Source organism: Delphinapterus leucas, chromosome 13 (genome assembly GCF_059928025.1).
Source record: "Delphinapterus leucas isolate spDelLeu-1000000601 "Yukka" chromosome 13, BTC_Dleu_Yukka2, whole genome shotgun sequence".
Taxonomy (NCBI): domain Eukaryota; kingdom Metazoa; phylum Chordata; class Mammalia; order Artiodactyla; family Monodontidae; genus Delphinapterus; species Delphinapterus leucas.
The window spans coordinates 64315161-64331259 of NC_143141.1; the positions used below are offsets into that span (position 1 = coordinate 64315161).

At 40.7% G+C, this 16099-nt stretch overlaps 2 long non-coding RNA genes across 4 annotated transcripts in view; one reads left to right on the forward strand and one right to left on the reverse strand.

Annotated features, from left to right (window-relative positions):
- Positions 1-16099, reverse strand: part of LOC149747775 (uncharacterized) — an 89453-nt gene that overhangs the window by 58807 nt on the left and 14547 nt on the right. The window contains exon 1 of one of the 3 annotated variants that reach the window (XR_016395471.1): positions 1-16099. This exon is cut by the window's right edge and continues 14547 nt beyond it. The exons of the other annotated variants lie outside the window; for them this stretch is intronic. This is a non-coding gene — a long non-coding RNA (uncharacterized LOC149747775). 3 annotated transcript variants of the gene reach the window in all.
- Positions 10793-16099, forward strand: part of LOC111174873 (uncharacterized) — a 61455-nt gene continuing 56148 nt past the window's right edge. Inside the window, exon 1 of the long non-coding RNA XR_002644583.2 lies at positions 10793-11229. This is a non-coding gene — a long non-coding RNA (uncharacterized LOC111174873). The remainder of the gene's footprint in view (positions 11230-16099) is intronic.

A 16099-nucleotide genomic window follows, 5' to 3' on the forward strand; every position in this document is an offset into this window, starting at 1 on the left:
GTGCTTCATTATATTCCTTGATCCTTATAAGAGTTCTGGAGGTAGGAGAGAAATACATATTGTTTTCGCCATTTTACATCTCAGGAAATTTGAGATTCTGAAAGGGTAAATTATGTGATTATCATTAAACAGCTAACAAATGGCAGGATAGGATTCAAGACCAGGAATTCCAGTACACACACTCCTTGCTCAACTTTCCAGTATGTGTTGCAAAGAATTCTCCGTTGCTAGAAGTTTTAGTCTAGATTAGAACTTCTTAACAGATGGATAGTAAAATCTCAAAGATTGGTGTTGGTGTTTCAGGATGTCTACATCATTAATGATAAATCTGGGATCTGTTTTCCATTTTTATTTTTTAAAAGTTAATAAGATAACTTTTAATAAGGTATCTTTACCTTTTATTGAAATGGGTCAGAGTGTCCACATAGATGTTGAGAGGCCCTAGTGGTTGGCTGATGGGCATCAAGGAAGGATGTTTATGTCTTAGCTTTCCTTCAGTGCCCAGCTCAGCACATCAACCACTTTCAGGGTAGGTTTGACCATCAAACACAGTTTACAGTTGTATTTATTCTTAGTCTCATGTAAGTATATCATAATAGATGATTGGATAAATACAGGAAGCATAAGGAGCTCTCATGTTAAAAACAAGTTAATGAAGAACATAAATGTAATTACTCATTCTGAAACTTTGCCTCATGATGTTGTTTACTGGATTTGTTCTTCGTATTCACCTCTGCAAAACTCTCATTAAGAACTCTGCAGTACTTCAAAAACCAATGTTGAAAAAAGAAACTATAGACACCGTATCTGATTTGGCTTATCTGAAGGAATAATATTAATATTGTTATGGGCTGAAATGTGTCCCCCCAAATTCTAATGTTGAAGTCTTAACCCCAAATACCTCAGAATATGATTGTATTTCGAGAGACGGTCTTTAAAGAAGTAATTAAGGTAAAATGAGGTTATTAGCATGGGCCCTAATCCAATATGACTACCGACGTCCTTATAAGAAAAGGAAATAAACACAGATGGATGCGGGGGAAATCGTGTGAAGACACAGGTAGAGGATGACCATTTTCAGCCAAGGAGAGAAGATTCAGAAGAAACCAACTCTCACCCATACCATGATCTCGAACTTCTAGTCTCCAAACTGGGAGAAAACAAATTTTTGTTGTTTAAGCCACCCAGTCTGTGGTCCTTTGATATCATAGCCCTAGCAAACAAACACAAGTACATAAAATAATGCAATGTTTACTGTTCCAGGCTCTTTGACAATGTTAACAATGCATTTTCTCACTGAAACCTCACAACAACTCTCTGAGGGGTGTTAACTACTATCTCCTGATTGTTCAACTGAGAATACTAAGCACAAGCGAGGCACACAATTTGCTCAGTATCACACAGCTAGTAAACAACAGCTGGATTTGAACCCAGGTTGTCTAATTTCACAGACTGTGCTCATAACTAGGAGTAAGTCTATATTCCCAACAACCACATGTCATTTGCAAAGAAGGATTTACAAATTCCAGCCTGAAAATGTCTCTCTGGTCTTTCCATTTAAAAACAAAATGCAAAATTATTAAGAGAAACTAGTTTTTATAAGAATAATAGGAAAAAATATTCCAAATATGTCATAAAAGTTTTTTGATGACATAAAGTTAAATTTCAATTTATTTTAACATGCTTTTGTGGCTCAAATCATGTTTTCTTATATAATCAAGCTTCAACTGAAAAATGAGAAAGTAAAAATAAGAGTTAAACCAAGTTTTATATATTATATATATAAGTATATATATAAACATATATAATTATTAAATAGTGACTCAAAAAACATTGTCATAGAAATTTGCATATTATATTTCTGCCAAATAAAAAATTATATGCATTGTATCTTTAGCATATCCAGATTAAATTCATTCACTCATTCCACAAATACTTACTGAGCTTTAACTAGGTTGCAGGCAATAGACTAGACAATGGGTATAAAAGATAACAAGAAAGACCTGATCCTATCCTTGTGGAGCTTACAGTCTCAAAACAAATAAATACAGGTAAGAAAACCAATCCAATCATTATAAATTATGGAAAGTCTAAACCAGGATAGAGAGCACAGCTGGGGAATTTCCTCTAGGTGTGGTGGACAAGAAAGTATTTCTGACACGTAAACTAAGACCTGAAGGGAGAGGTGAAGTCGAACTGAAGGCAAGAGCATTCTAGGTAGAAATGAGTGGTTTTAAGCAACTGAAGGAAGACGGAAGAACAGTGAAAGATGAGGCTGGAGAGGTGGCAGTGTCCAGCTCATGTGGGGCGTCAGGGGCTATCGTGAGTAGTTCTAATTTCATGCTCAATGCAATGGAAAGCCATGACAGGTTTTGAGTGTGGGCATAATGAGTGGTGTAGTCAGAGGATGGGTTTTAAGGAAGCACTTCTGCTGCTGCTTGGAGATGGATTGCAGGAAGCAGGGCACTTGTGGAGGGACCCAGTAAGAGGCTCTTGTAAATATTCCAGGTGGTAATGAGCTCACTACAGAAGTGGCAGCACAGATAAAAAGTAGATGAATTTGAGATATATTGTGCTGGTAGAGTTCGCAGACTAGATTGAATACGGAAGAGTGGAAGGGGCAGCAAGGGATAGCTCCCAAAGATTTTGGGATGGTGGTGGTTCCATTTCCTGAGATGGGGGTGTGTGTGTGTGTGTGTGTGTGTGTGGTGGGGTTACAGAAGGATGCAGTAGTGCTACAGATCCATACATCATCAAGTCTCAGGCTCCTTCCAACTTCCTGCTTTACCATCTTAGTGCATGCCTTTCATTTTCATGGTCCCAAGATGACTGCTATACTTCCAGCCCCATATCTATGTTTGAAACAGGAAGATGAAAAAGGAAGCAACATGGAAGAAAGAAAGAGTGACCCTTATCTGAAAAAAAAGAAAAATTTCCCTGAAACTCCCACAGATGTATGCTTATATCTCCTTGGCCAAAATGATATCACAAGTTTAGTCCTTGGTGTGAGGGATGCTAGGAAATGTAGCTTTACAATTGCATCAGTTAAGCCCTTAATAAAATCAGGGTTCTCTGATTAGGATGTTGAGTAGACAACTAGCAGTTTTTGAGAGGCTATCCTCTGCTTGAGTTAGGTGTGAATCCTAGTAGGCTGTAGGACAAAATATTTCTTAATTTAGTTGGCTCTCAATTCTTCATGTGTGTGCAAAATGCATAAATGCTGGCAAATCTGAGGCTGTCCTATTCCTGATTATAAAGAATCTTTCATTTGTTAAAAGGAAAAACAAATCTTCTGTCACTGGCCGCCAGGCCATCTCCCAACTGCATCCCTCATCAGTGCCAGAACTTCTCTTTTCATAGGCACTGTGTGACATGGAAGCATTGCCATCAGGCTTGGTGTTCTGCCACCAGTATGCTCACACCAAATGTCCTGAGAGGTTGGCTTAGCCGAATTGAGTGTTAGCTCTCTTATCTTACATACTGACTTCTGATTCTTGGAAGGTGAGTATTACCAGATTTAGCCATCGGACAGACTCCTCATCATAGTCTCCAGAGCAGTCTAAATGGCCCAGGCATACCAGCCAGCCCTCCCCAGAATGTGTCCCTGTGATGCTGAAGCCCTCATTCTCTGTGTGTTGTAGGGCCCCTTGTACCCGAACCAAGAAGAGAATTCCCTGGCAGAAAGCAGAGGCCTGTCTAGAAGCTGTAGCCCATTACCCCTGCACAAAGATAGACTGTATTCTGCTGGAATCTAATCTGGAAACGTTTAATACATTTGCAGCACAAGTGCCAGCTACTTTACTCAAGAGGAAGCATGGTCGTTTTTTTTCTCTTAAAGAGAAACTTTAAACTGAATAGAAATCAACCTCTTCAATATGCCCATCATACCTGATAATGAAAACATTCCTCAGTGAGGGGAAGAACTTTGGCCAAGAAAGAGAGGCAAAAAAAAAAAAAAGGAAGGGACAGGCTCTTATTGTGTTGGATCAGAAACTACTCTCTCTGGAAGAAATTCAGCAAATGAGTGTCTTGTCGAGTTACTCTAATGAAAACAGGGACAATTAAAACAGCACAAACCATCCCCAAATGCTCGAGGTTGGGATTTGCTGAACATCTAAAGCTATTTTCCAAATGTTTGGGGTTTGGCACAGTCCAGGCTCACGGTTGGGAAGTTTTCCTGCAGGTCTGTCTAAATGCTCCTATTTTTATTCCATTTCCTTGTAGTTAATATCCGACTAATTCATTTGTTCCAAAGTCTGCATCTGATACATGTTAGATATTGTCAGACTCTGCATGTGCCCATTCCCCTTCATGTGGTTGACAAAACTTTCAGGGTATTGCCTTTGTACCTGGGTTTCAGACCGGGGGCCCATTGCTTTCTCTTTGTCCTCCATTTTTGGGGATTTGGAGACTGTTTCAAGAATGGAGAGGGGTCCATGTCATGTGTGGTGCTGCACAAGGATTTGGGAATGCTGGCTTCAAGAAACATTTCTCAAAACCTCAGGGAGATGTGATAGCTGACCTCACAGTTTTGAAAGGACAACGTATGGAGAGGGATTAAACCTATTCTCACTCGCCCCAAAGGGGTGGAGCTAGGACCAGAGACACATGTGGGCTTAATACAAGAAAGACTTTCTCATTTTAGAGCAGCCAGGATGAGAAAGAGCTGCCTAGCCTTCACCAAAAGAGATGGGTCTTTATCAGAGGTTTGTAATCATTCTCCATTAATTTTTGAAGCCTGAAAATGGATTAACGAAGCAATTCAAATAGACTGAATAGCTGGATTAGAAGACGTTAAAGTGCCTTTCTTCAAATGTTAGGTACTGCATACGCAACACTTAGCATAGTGCTTAGTACATAAAAGATGCCCAATAATTATTTGGTGAATGAATGAACAGTAATTGAATGAAATCTGACACAGCTTTGGCAGTATCAATCATGGTGACAACCTTGAAAAACTGGGGTAGGTAGTAAAAGCTCTGGGTGTATTAAATGTGGTCGTCCTTGTTTCCTGCCTCTGAGAGGCAAAGCCTAAAGTTTAAAGAAGACAACAATCCTGACTCTACTTCCTTCTCCAAGCCTCGGTCGAAACTGTTCTTGTGCTGCCACATACTATGGTGTCTGAACTTACAGCTGAGAATGTGTGGGACGTGGCAACCTCTAAGCCTGATTAGGCTTAAATGACACTTGTCCCCTAGTGTGATTAACCGGATAAGTAAAACCATGCCATGTTACAGAGCCCTCTTGAGAGGGTCTGAGATGTGAATTAGCACTCTGCCTGAACCTGTTTATTTATTCAATAACCATTTTTGAAGGCCTACTCATTGCCAGCTCTGTGCACCCTGGGAAAGGGAGGAGATGGTATTAGGTGTGAGCGGACACTGCTCGTGAGGCAGCCTAACAGGGGAAGGAAAGGTAAGGTAGTCAAAACAGAACGGGCCTCAGCATTCCAGGAAGTAACAACTTATTCAATACATTTTCAGCTTTTACAGCTCAAATCATCCTGGTCTTATTGTGGAATCTGAGGAAAATAGAGAAATTCAAGAACCAGATCTTCGAATTGCAGGAAGAAGAATTTGCATTGATAAACCATTAATTTTTATCAGTTTTATTTAGCATTAAAATCTCATTTAGTAGTCACAAAAATTCAACAGAGTAGGAATTTATATATCCATTCTACAGGTGAGGAAACGGATTTGTAAAGCAACATGAGTTGCCCAAGATCACACTGCAAATATCAGCAGAGGCAGGATGCAAATTAATTCTGCGTGACCTCAGGGTCTGTGTTCATCACTGCCAGGAGAGCTCAGCATACACTTAGTTTGCAAGGTAATTTGTCATTATTGTTTTCCTGGCAAACAGCCTAACCCAGCACTTGACCTGAAGCATCTTCTGCTCCCTGAGATTGTCACACACAGATAAGAAAAATTAAGGAGTGAGGCTATGTCACCCATTTCCCAATACATCTCAATAGGAACCTGAGAGGAAATATTTTCAGAGTAGGAAACATTGTGGATCTGAGTTTGTGAACAATTGCTTTTTGGAAGTCCGAGTTTTTCTACCTACTTCAGAAGGTAGAAGGTAGAACCTTCCCAAACATTGGGTAGGTTCCCAATGTTTGTTCCAAATTCAGAGATTTGACTAACTTTCTGTGTCTGTGCAGCCAGTCCATCATTACTGCAGACACGACTTCACAAATTAAGAGTAATTCTTCATGGTCAAAGGATGAGCTCTATCCCAGACCCATCACCTAATAGCCACGTGGTCTTAAACAGTGCACTTCACCTTTGAAGGTCAGTTTCCTTGGGTGTCAAATTAGGATGGGAGCGACCTCAAAGAATTGGGACCAAATAAGGAAAAGCATGTGAAGACATTCTGTCACCTGTAAAAAGCTAGTCATATGAAGCAGTTAGTCATCTTTATTTTAGTTCTTTTCTATGGAAATTAACACACCTTTGGTTTCAAATGAGAGGGGGGAAAAAAAGAAAGCCCTAAATTGAATAGATTTAATAACCTTGCATGGGTTAGTTTTAAAAAAACATACTCTAAAATACTTATGTGAAAACGGGAATTTCAAACTGAGTCTCATGATTTGTCATCAAGCTTGAAGGCAGCTTCCTAAAATAAGAACTGTCCCCTTCATCAACTGGCATCAACTAGATTATGCATTGCAAAACAATCAGCCCATAGTTCCAGAAAGAGAAAGGAGAAAAGAAAAACTATCTATAGAGCTTCCAATTTTTCTTGAATTATTAGTTGGTGCTCTGCAGGATTTCAATTTTTTTCTTATGAATGGAGCTTCAGAATTACACAAAGCTTAATCTAACTAGAGCTGCCACCACTCAGAAGATGGGGAGGAGAGAGGAAAAGGAGAGGGAATGATGAGACCAATCCCCCATTCACCTTTCTTTCCAGTGAATAATAAAGTCTACGGGTGAGAGTATCAGTGAGATGAATTGGAATCTACCGAGCCTGAGGGGAAATCTTGAAGCAAGGTGGGAGGTGAAACAAGGTTTTCTATTCCTTGATGCTTCACACAGATGGGAGTTGAGAAGTTAATCATGTCAACTCTTGTTTGACAACAATGACCTAAAAGTGGTTTGGGAAACATCAGCAAACAAGATGTTCCACCTACAGGTAAAGAAAATAGTAAATAGGGTAAATACAATCTGCCTAATATGTTTATACTAAATAATTTGTATAAAAAATAAGCTAGCCGCTATGCAAAACTTAATAATAATAATAAATTTGGGTCATTAGACTCAATATATGTCAGTTTGCTCTATAGTCATAAAACTACCATTAATATTTCCTTTGTATTTCTTTAATATAAAGGGTACATTTGCAAGTGTCTCTCAGGTAACACCTTTTACTTTGAGACCCCAAAGCATTTTGACCATTTTTGTTTTCATAATTATACATTAATATAGTGACATACTTTAGGATTATTTAAGGTTGTTCTTTTGGGGACCTTTATGATATTCATCCCTTCTAACTAGTGAAATATTGTTGGCTGAATGAGTAGCCACGTTCATGAACTCATCATGAATATCTTTTATGTCCACTGGGCTGTAACATAATGGGGACCCAAGGAGGGGCTCTGATTTGGGGGTTCACTTCCTGCTTCTGAGACCTGACAGCAGAAAAGATTTTTAGAGGTACTAGTAAGTGTGGGAAGGGGAAACAGAAAGGACTGAAATCAAGATGCAGAAATCTCATCCCTGCCTCCTACCAAGAGTTTCCAGAGAGATGGATAAGAAGTTTAGCAGCTTGGAATCCTCTGGTGGAGCAGTGGTTAAGAATCCACCTGCCAGTGCAAGGGACACGGGTTCGAGCCCTGGTCCGGGAAGATCCCACATGCCGCGGAGCAACTAAGCCCATGCACCACAACTATTGAGCGTGCGCTCTAGAGCCCACGTGCCACAACTACTGAAGCCCGCGAGCCACAACTACTGAAGCCCACTCACCTCGAGCCCATGCTCCGCAACAAGAGAAGCCACCGCAATGAGAAGCCCGCGCACCGCAGCAAAGCGTAGCCCCCGCTCGCCGCAACTAGAGAAAGCCCGTGCAGCAACAAAGACCCAACGCAGCCAAAAATAAATAAATAAATAAATTTATTTTTAAAAAAAAGAAGTTTAGCAGCTCTGCAGCCCTCTGGAGAAGCAGTCAAGGCCAAGCCCTTAGAGCCTGGGCTGCCAGCCCACCGCACATGGGCAGCCATAGCAGGAGTCCCTTGTTTCTAGAAGTTTAGAGGAAAGTTCTTTAGCTGCTCACATTATGACCTGAACACCCTTCCCCTCTTGTGCCCTCACCCCACAGTAATTTCAATTGCTGCCGCTCTGGAGCCCCCCAGTTCAATGGCTTTCTTGAAACTCCTCCTCTCTCACCCTGACTGATAATCCCGCACAAAGAACCACAGAGAACCACACCCATCTGGGCTCCTGTTAACCTGTGACAGTAACCGCAGAGAAGGGTAAGGCTCAGGAAAAGCTGACTGGTACAACAACAGCTTCTTCTGAGTCCCCTGTTGTGTTCTACCTGGCATGGCCACATTCAGGATGCAGGAGAGAGAGGAGAAAGAGGAGACAGTGTCCACTTCTCCGTGTTCATTTTCAGTGGTGTGGATGAGGCACACATTGGGACCCCTTCTGGGTTTTACCTCCTGCAGAGGACCCAAATGCCAGCCATCACCACCACTACCATCGTCATCACCATCACCGCCACTGGGCACTTATTACGTGCTGTGCGATATTTTAAGCACTTGTACATTTAAATCCTCGTAACAAGTCTATGGGGGATATACTGCCTTCCCTGTTTTACAGATGAGGAGAGGCACACACTGAGCTCGGGCCATTAGCCCAGCTAGCAAGTAGGAGAGCCAGGACCCCAAATCCCAGGTAGTCTGACTCCAAAGCTCACAGGTTCCACTGCTACATTATATTGCCTCTCACAAAACACAAACTGATTTTGAATATCTGATTCTATTTTTGCATTCTTAAAAAAAACCAAACTTTCCCTTATTTAATGTAATACCCAGCAGAGTTGAGACTTTTATCATTATTATTATTATTAACTATTATTGTCATTACCTTAGGAATTTTAGAAATGATGTCAATCTGCTTTTGGAGCAGACTTTCTGGTTTTTTGGAGGGAAAGAACCAGAAAGGGCTCTTTGGTTGCATAAATAAAAAACACGTGCTCTTATTTTTCTTGGAAAAAAAGTGAAGCTATCATAAACCCGGATATAGATGCTGCAGCCCATCCTATTAAGTTCTGTTTTGTAATAGAAATGGAATGTATTTTTAGGATGACTGTATCCTTACAGAATTAGAAAAAAATTTTGGTCCCTTAATATGGACAGGAATTGAGCGGTTGGAATAATCCACAGTGTTGTAAAGACTGGATAACCCAGAATTTGGAGGGCAGACGTCACTCTCTGGGTAGTGGTGGGAGCTCCCCATGAAGAAAATGAAGGTTTTTGGTGTCAGTCATTCCATGTGTGGAAGGGAACAGGAGACCAGGGGAGAGACCTGGAGATGTGTGGTGGGTTCTGAGCTTCTGGGGAGAAGGCAAGAAGCTGGGGGTGGGGGAGTGGGAGTTCAGAGGTTGGAGACTGGCCTGGGAGCCCCCAGTGCAACCCCTTGTGGTATTAACTATGTTACTCTCTGTTATTCTTGGACTATCCCTGGGCTTTCAGTTAATCTCCAGAGCCTGGTTTTAACTATGCTTTGGGCATTTGAAAAAAGGGCCAGTGCTCTGGAAACACATGTGGCTGTGGAGGGAGAACTTCGGGCGATGCATGGACATGTCAGCATGCCCCCTGGGGTCCCAGAATCAACAAGAGGAAAGGCACCCTGCGAGAGAAAAGATAATCCATCTGAGAGAGAAAGAGGCTTTGACTTTGGGAGTTTGGATATTGAAGGACATTTAGTCCTAGTTTAAAGAGGTCTGGAAATAAATCTGGGTTATGCTAAAATAATTTCCACTCTGAACAACAACAGAAAAACCAGCTTGATACATAGTAGAAGATGTTCATTTTACTAGTCAAGTACCTCCCAAACTTAAGAAACAGACCTTTATAAAGAAAAAAAATTCTTATGGATTCTCGGTGTTATTATTATATTAATTAAATGTATAAAAATATAAAACTAGGTAAAAAGTCCTGATCTTTGTAGTTCTTAGACATAAAACCAAAACAAATTTCAAAGTTAACCCAAACAGAATTACAAAAGTACACTTTTATTAACAATAGCAATTTAGTGTAACTGATGATGTTGTTTTGGTGAAACTAAATGGCCAAAATGGTTTAAGAGCAGAAAGGAACAGGCTTAGTTCCAGTTCTACATTGTGATCTTGGCAGGCTTTTGTAGAGAGTACTTATCAGGATAAGTATACTCAAAAAAATTACAAAGTTCTAAAGCTTTGTTTTCTCCTTCAGGATAAGCAGACCTCCAACTTAATAATAATAATAATAAATTCTGCCAATGAGCAATCTTCAAAGGCCAATTTTGATGATCTACCACTTGATAACCATATAAAGCTGCCTTATATGCTCAAAGATGAGGCTATATTTGTGGCATTTTTGAAACATGCATTTCTTGAGAATCTAATACAACTATGGTGTGAATCAAACAGAACATTTTTCCATTGTGCATTTCATCCTGGCTGACTGCAAGCTGGTGTAAACAAAGAGGCTCTCTGGATAATACATTTGCCCACTACCTATGTGAATACACTACTCTCAGAGCAGTGCTGCTTCAGCAAGCCTATACCAACATGGGCATGTGCTAACTCAATTCCCCCACACCACCCTTTTTTTTCTATTGCAAAACTTTCAAATAGTGTGCCATGTCATTGTCCTCTGTGTGATGCAAATATGAACAGAAAACAAAATTGCAAATGTAAGCACTGAATGTAGCAATAACAGCATATCATTTTTGTGAAGCTGTTATGGACTAAATGTTTGTGTCTTCCATAAAATTCGTACATTTAAACTCTAACCCCCAATCTGATGCTATTTGGAGCTGGTGCCTTGAGGTGATGAGGGTGGGGCCTCTATGACTGGATTAGTGTCCTTATAGGAAGAGGACAGCCCAGAGCTCGCTCGCTCTCTCTCTCTACCAAGTAAGAACACAGAGAGGAGTTGCTGCCTTCAAGCCTATAGAAGAGCTCTCACCAGGAACTAAATAGACCAGCACCTTGATCTTGAACTTCCCAGTCTCCAGAACTGTAAGAAATAAATTCCTGTTGTTTAAGACACCCAGTCTATGGTAGTTTGTTATGGTAGCCTTAACTAAGACAGTGGTCATTTAGATGATTAAGTAGAGACTTGATGTTTTTCTTTTAAGATTACCATCTAAATGATAACTCCTAAAATAAATTCCTGGGCAGAATACAGAAATCCTCAGGAATACATCTGTGGACTCTAGTCTGAGAACCAGGGTGGGTGTTTAGGCTTCCTAGGCTGCTCTGGCTTGGATGTAAGAACAGCCATGGACCGGGCTGCTCCGGCCCTGCCCCCACCTGCTCTGGGAGAATTCTAGCCACCTCTCAAATTCCCGGAAAATAATTCTAGGTGTCTCCGGATGTCTCTCCCGAACTCTGAGAACTGGTTCTTACAGGCCCCATGTAGTGTCAGCCCTTTGGCTGTGGCAATATTTCTGGTCATTGCTGAGGAAGAAAAACATCAGTTCTATCCCTTGATGTCCCTTAAGGCCACCACCTCAGTTACTTCTGCTTAGCAAGGGCCCCATGGATCTGTCTGCCATCATTGCAGCGTCAGTGCCAAAGCCGGAGCCTAAGTATGCGTGGCTGAGCCTAGGGCACTGAGGTGGTGGAACACAAAGGGGTCTCTGCAGTTGTTGCCATCAGAGCTGCTGATGCCTTCACCTCTCCGTATCCCATGGGAGTTCATAAGAAACAGCTTTCCTAGTCATTCCATGGCTCTCCAGCCCTCTGCCCTATGAACCTGAGTCTCCTCAGACCCTCAACTCTGTCTCCTTCACTCAGGCAGTCCGTTGGGTTCCTCCTGGGTTCCCCCTCCCTGTACTGTGGCCTGGAAACTCTCTCAAGGCAATTGCTGGGACAATTGTAAGGCCCACCTAGTTTGTTTCACATTTCTTAGGGGTCACCGTCCTTCATTGTCTGATATTCACTGTCTTAAAAAACATTATTTCATTTAACTTATCAGATTTTTTCAAGTTTTTTTCAGGCAGGCGGGTAATTTCAGTCCTTATTGCTCCATCTTGGTCAGAAGTAGAAATTCCTGAACTGTTCTAGAAAGTAGAAGCAATCTACACTCATAACCACATTGTATAGGCATTGCTGTTGTTCTGCATCCTCATGAACTCTTGATATCTTCAGACTTTCTAATTATTTTAAGGATTAAATTAGTTCACATAAGAGATTTAATGTGATTCTTCTTACAAGGAATCTAAAGTTTAAATGAGAGAGGACCATGGTTAATCTAAAGGAATGAATCTCTAATCATGAAGTTTCAGGCAATAGGGTACCAGGTGGAGGGATATGCCAGCACCAGGGGAATTAGTCCTATACTCTTTACCATTTGATTATTTCTATTTGTTTAAGGAAAGTAAAATTGTTAACTCATTAAAATTAATAGTTCTGTGAAATAGTGGTAACATTTAATGCCTACTATATATAAATCATAGAAAAGCACTTAATTCTGTAAACAAAGAGAACCCTAGAGATTCGTGACAAAAATTTCCCACTTAAAGTCCAGAGGAAGACACAAAGATTAAGTGTACACTTACACACACAGGGTGTGCTAGGCGAGAGGAGCAGCATCAGCTGGCCACTTGGATCACTTTGTGAAGCCCCACCCTCTCTGGAGACTGTGTTGCCACTGTTAAAAGCACTTACAATTGTTTCTTTGAAAATGACAATATTCCCCAGAGAAACTCTCAAGGAAGAAATCTAATTATCCTGAAATTATTGAATTCTCTAGGTAACAGAGTCTTTATTTCATTTTAAGGAAGATTGTTTGGTATTATTCATAATGGACTATTCTATCCTCCCCTCTCCCACCACGGTTTGGAGAGAGAAGCAGTGGAATTCTTCAATTCTTACTCTGCACCTGGCCCTCATCAAACTTTGCAAACACCCAACACTGTGCAGAAACATTTGGTTTAAAAAAAAAAAGACAAAGCTTTGGTAGTAAGCATACTCATTAAACTATAAAAAGTCTTTATAATCTTCATTTTATTTAGTTTTCTGTATTTCTATATCCATAGTCTTCATTCTGAAATAACATTTGTCTTGTGGTTGCTGACGGATGTGATGAAACAATCCAAAATCTGCATTCCACAGTTCTTTACAACAGACCAAAATAGCATTCTTGTTCACGCTACGATACCCCAGTGTTGGCGTGTATTCTGGCCAACTAGCAGAGGGCGAACAGAAAATACTTTATTCCTTGGTGCTAGAATATCCTCTTTATAGATACGAAATTGCTTCCTCCAAGGAAGAAACAAAGGTGCTTTATGCTACTTTTCTCCTTGGTCTAACTCAGAGGGTACAAGAAGTGGGAGACAAGGGTGGTCACAGCATTTGTTTCTGGAAATAAAATGTTCATAATTCCTGGTAAATGTGAATTCCAAGAGTTCACCGATGAAAATTAAGAAAATGTTTTCCATCAAAGAACTTTATTTTGGAGGCTGTAAAACTCAAACTGCCAACAAGTTTTCCACACAATAAGCCCTATTTTGAAGTTTCTCAGATTTTTGTTTTAAGGAATGGTAACCTATGTCTTCTACGCACTCCTCAAGAAACACTTGCAGCAGAAAGACGTAGCTTGGATTTAGCTGGAAGTACTAGAGTTGCGTCTCCCACTTGCCACGGATTAGATGTGAGGAACAAAAGAGAGGGCCCAGGGGATAGTTTAAACAACCGTTCACTCCTTTTCTGGATCTTCCCAAATCCCAAAACAGGAAAGATCTTAAAAACAAATCCTCTAATCATGGCATTTCCTTTCTTCATGAGAATACAGCACATTCCAAACTTAACTGCAGAGCCCTTTATTAGGATGAAACCACTCATTCTAAAATCTAAAAGAAACATTCTTGTCAAATGGATCTGGGAGCTCAAATATTACTTCTGTCTCACAGCTGCTGGAAGGAAACTTCAGGATTGCTCTATATGTACACTTCCCTTCCTCCTACATTCACCAGCCAACAGTCCTACCTTAGCCCTATCCCCCACTCATTCATTCCCACTGGCACCTGCTTTCTTCAGGCCCTATCATCACTTGGGTGAATACAGGTCCTGGATGGGTTTCCCTGCTCTCTGTCTCTCTTCACTCCCAATGGTGTTGCCAGATGCACCTTTCAGACCTGCGAACAGCACTGGATCCCTTCTGTGCATAGAGCTCTCAATAGCCAATTGTTCTTTGTAGGGAGCACAGAGGGCTGAGCAGACTAAGCCCCAGATCTCCCTCCCTCCACAACACAGGAGCTGCTCTTCATCTCCCTCTTTTGTCTTATGCAGTTTGGATGAAGGATTTCATCGAAAAGGAAGCATGTTCCTTAAACAAACAAACAAACAAACCAAAAAACCCCACAAACCACTGATCACAAGATAAACCCCTAATTCCTTTTCACGGCATTAGAAGGTCCTCCAAGGACAGCCCCATCCTTTCCAGGAGCCTCAGCTCCTGCCATTTCTCCCAATAACCTCAGCTCTAAGCCCTCATCAAGGGCATAACCTCTAACATATCAGGGTTCCCACACCCCTTGTTGGAATGACCTTTTAACTTATCTCCCCCACAAAGGACTTGTAAGCAATCTTGAAGACGCTGCTCATTTGTTACTTCCTCGTCGAATCTTCCTCAGCTTCCCTAGATAATTATTCCCTTCTTCATGCTCCCGCAGTATTATGATCCTTTTATCATCATCATCTCCTACGCTGCATTGCTATTTTGTCTTTCTTCCTTGCACTGTGTCCCACTGACCTCAGCACTGAGCACAGCTTTCTTGGCACAGTGGGCATTCTCCAGTTAATTAATGCTCTCATGCTGTGTAAAACCAAATCTTTTCCCATCAATTTTATTAAGGCCTGTGTATGAGAACTTCTAAATTCAACCTTTAAAAGCAAATAATCAAATGAACAAAAATATCCACCTACAATATGTAGTACATCCCCTACATACGAACCTTCGAGTTGCGAACTCTTAAAGGTGCGAACTAACTTTGCTGGACTTACCAACAAATTGGACTTACGAACGTGTTCTCAGAACAGAATTCATTCGTATGTAGGGGACTTACTGTACTAGAAAAAGAAAAGAACCTTTGAAGAGGGGGAAGAATGTGGGGTGATTGAACAAAACCAAGAATCACAGCTGATTAACTGAGTTCTGAGTTTTGCAAAGATCTGCTGTTTGTGCATATGTGGAAACTCCTAGGAACTTGTAGGCACCAGGGTGAGCTGTTTTTGAAGGATAAGGCTAACATTTTCCCCTTCATTTTACATACAATTGAGCATCACTAATTCAGATCAAAGGGCGGGATAACTGTTTGAATTAATGAAATTCTGTGTCATAAGATATTTTCAAAGTAATTGCTTTTTTAACACTTTAGACTTAATTTAATAAAAGCACAGGTTCATTTCAAATGTATGTATTCATCACATGCAAAGTATACTGTTAATCACTTAAGAAAAGTTTAGTATTTGTTTGTGTCACCAATTCCACTACAAGCATTATTTTTCAAAGATAGGTCAAAGGGAAACTTCATGATACTTGGTCAGATGATCACAATTCTGAACTAGGTTCAGATAAACTGTTAACATTTCAACATCACGTTGTTTTTCAGCAAATATGCATTAATGCATAGTATTCCCAAGACTGGAATGAAGAACTGGGCTAGGGAGAGGCCATTCTGTACTCACTTCATGTTTCCAAATTATTTTCATGGTGAATTTAGCCAGTTTTCCGTGGCTCACAAAACTCTAGGCTGGCTTGAGTTTCCTGCTTCCTTCTTTGGCAAGACTACACCAAACCTTTTCAAGAGATGTGTTCTTACTTAGAGGAAAGGAAATATCAGATCCAAGCTGTTTTACATGTACCAGATGCCAAGCACCAAAC